Here is a 3,283-nt window from a genome sequence, read left to right as displayed (position 1 = left end):
CTTCTTCCCTTTCGTATTTTTGGAGCTTGGTAGTCATACAGTTGTCAACAATGTCAACTATCCTCTTTTATCCACCATTTTCTCCCTCTGAGACGTTAAAGACACACCATCCCAAAATTGGAAGAACTAGGTCTTTTGTGCTCTGGATCTCAAAGGAAACAAGCTTTCCTCGTCCCCACCTTCACCCATCCAAATTCATTCTTCTTCAAATGATTATGTGTTCTTACTTGTCAATCGTACCTAAATCAACATCTCTGTCTCTCTTGTGTCTATTCTCTCAACATCTCTCTCACTTTCTTATTTATAGCCATAGTTTGCAAGCAAAAAGAAAAAAGAAGAAATAAAAGATGTGCCTATTATTCCTCTGTTTTGATCACAACCCTTCTTCTCCCTTCTTATTATTTCTTTTTTTTTTCGATTTGCAGGTGAGGGTGTCAGGTGGCGTTCGAAGGTTGTCAAGGGGTTGTGAGGAGATGATGGCTGGTGATTGTTCGTCTTCATTTGTATTCCCAGGTAAATTATCATTCCCCCGAAATTTAGGGTTCTAGGTTCATACATGCAAAGCAAACAACACACACCCATTGATTCATGTTGCTAATTTAGGGTTCTAGATGGGATTGGAATTCAATTTCATTCCATTTCCAGTAACAGAAATCACTTATACCAATTTCTATCTAGGTTGAAGATACGTAACAGATAAGTGATTTGATGGACTCCATTAAGGATTACTAGATGAACAATTTGCTTCTTGTGGTGTTCTTCTTTCTGTATAAAAACCAGGTTGTTTAGGTTCAGGTAACGGAATTTGACTACCTAACATAACAACCACCAAAGGCATATCTGGTCTATCTTCAGGATACTTTTGCACACATAGTAAACCTATATAAATTGCTTTGTTCACTTGCGTATGTACATATGAACCGTTAATAGTTTCATCCATCAGTTCTAATTGCTTCCCATTTTTATACAGCCTCCATGGCTGACCAAAATATGTCATGTTAATACATTAAAAAGTTAAAATATTTGAACACTTTTAGGTGTTGAATATTGAAACTTACATGTCCTAAAAGATTAAGATCATGATTTGCATGATGAAATCCTTTATTTTTCTTTCCATTTACTATCTCTAACACCAATACACCAAAGTTGAAGACATCAGATTTAGTGGAGTAAATCCCATCAATGGTGTACTCTGGTGCCATGTAGCCACTACAAGAAATAAAATGTACAAAAATAAATTAGTTTTTTATTAGGTGTAATTAAAGATAAAAGGTTTATCTGTTTATATAAGTTCTTACTATGTTCCCATTACTCTTCTTGTATTTGCTTATGTTTTAGTTCCTTCCATACTTTTTGCCAAACCAAAGTTTGAAATTATGGGATTCATATCTTTATCTAACAATATGTTGCTAGCTTTAAAATCCCTATGAATAATTCTTAATCTGGAATCTTTATGAGGATACAGAAGACCCCTTGCAATCTCTTTAGTAATTCTAAAGAGATTTTGTAGAAATTAAATCATTTATACATTGTGCACTTAGTAAGGAGTTGTTTCTTTTTAACTTAATGAGCTTAATAAATTAAACATTTAATATGTAGACATTAACCGTTTACCTATTTCTCTTTTTCCCCTCCCAACTTTTTTATGCTATTTGCGTGACAATGTTTTAGATTAAGAATAAATTACAAAATGGTCCCCGTGCTTTCGGATTTTCACCGTGTTTGGTCCAAAATTGAAACTTTTTTAATTTTTGGTCCTTATTTCAAGGTTCCATGAAGAAGCACGATCTCCCTTTGTGAAGAAGTTTAAAAACATTATTCATCTTGGAGAGGTATTCTCTATTTTGTTTATGATGTTTTTCATAAGATTAAGATTAAAAACATATTTATTTGACATTTAATTGTATTTATGAAGGTAAACTGCATCAGGGAGCTTTCTCAAAACAGCAAAATAGTAGCAACACACACAGATAACCCTGATGTACGCATTTGTTTTCCATTTTTCATTTTTGGTCCTTTATTTTATTATTTTTTGATGTATTCTTTTAGTGAAATATAATTTTATTAAACCAGGTCCTAATTTGGGATGTTGAATCTCAGCCCAATCGCCATGCTATCCTTGGAGCCATAGAGTCACGTCCTAATTCGGTAAGGATCACTGTAGACAATCACAATTCACACCACATTTAGAGTTATAGTGCTAATTTATGTACCTTTTATCTGAAACAATTACTATTTCTTTCAGACACACATGGGTGACTATCTCAAAGATGTGGCATTCTGTCATATCCAAAGGTTATAGATATAAAAGTTAAATCAGGACTTGAAGTTTCACTCTATCCTTAAGAAACAAGTTAGAATGTCAATTCACTTCATTGTCACTTTCATTTTGTTATTGATTTTCCCCTATTTCTAATATAAAATAGTGTTCTTAATTCTAATTGTATGTTTTTGACAAATGGAGATTCCATATTTGGATGAATGGGATCAAAATTAAAAGGATCATTCCATCTCCTTGGGTGGAGCTGTTAAGGTTCTGGAGTCTAGCTCTCTCTGTCTTCTAGTTTTATGCGGTGCAAAGGTATGATCTTCAAATCTTAATGATCTTCAACAGTAAAACTGTAGAAAAAAAATTGTTACACTCATTGATTTTACAGCCAGATGTTGATGTGATGCAGAGAATATCAGGTCTGGAGCAGCTGTTGATGTGATTCAGAGAATATCAGTCTCCATATGCTCTTTAGTAACTAAGGTGAAGTGGAACAACTAACTCTACATGAAACATTTTATTAAAACGATTTTTATAACAAGTGAAAATTTGAGACATCTGATTGTTGAGGTATGTATTGCAATGAATCTTTTGGACACATAAAAATCCAATTCACCATTTATTTTGTTTTCAGCAGCAACATACATATTGCACTCCATTATTCCTTTAAAAAATAGATTAGCACAATTGTACAGGGGTTCACTTCATAGATTGATTTCCTCCAATAAACTTTATATAACCTTGAACTATTTATTATTTGACTACCAAAGGTCATTGATTTCCTTTTATCAATGGCAAGGGTGCACAACATTCTACTGGACTCTAAATAATCAATTTTTCATGTTATGCTACTTGTCCATGTATAATCTTCAGGTGTTTAGATTGCAATTCTCACTATTTAACTTTGACCTCCTAAACTAAACATAAAATTAATATTTATCTTTTTTCACTTGAAACGTTTTCAACTTTTATGCACAAGTCAAGTGTTTTAGTTAGACACTCTATAGCTGATGC

General features: G+C 33.0%; 1 pseudogene; it reads right to left on the bottom strand.

Moving 5' to 3' along the window:
• Nucleotides 1-718: 718 nt before the first annotated feature.
• On the bottom strand, nt 719-1,309 carry LOC145006727 (G-type lectin S-receptor-like serine/threonine-protein kinase At4g27290 pseudogene; annotated as a pseudogene).
• Between the last annotated feature and the right edge of the window lie 1,974 nt (nt 1,310-3,283).

This window comes from Lactuca saligna, chromosome 7 (genome assembly GCF_052625555.1).
Source record: "Lactuca saligna cultivar CGN05327 chromosome 7, ASM5262555v1, whole genome shotgun sequence".
NCBI classification, from domain to species: Eukaryota; Viridiplantae; Streptophyta; class Magnoliopsida; order Asterales; family Asteraceae; genus Lactuca; species Lactuca saligna.
The sequence above is the reverse complement of the archived record's forward strand: the minus strand, read 5'-3'. Positions and strand labels throughout refer to the sequence as shown.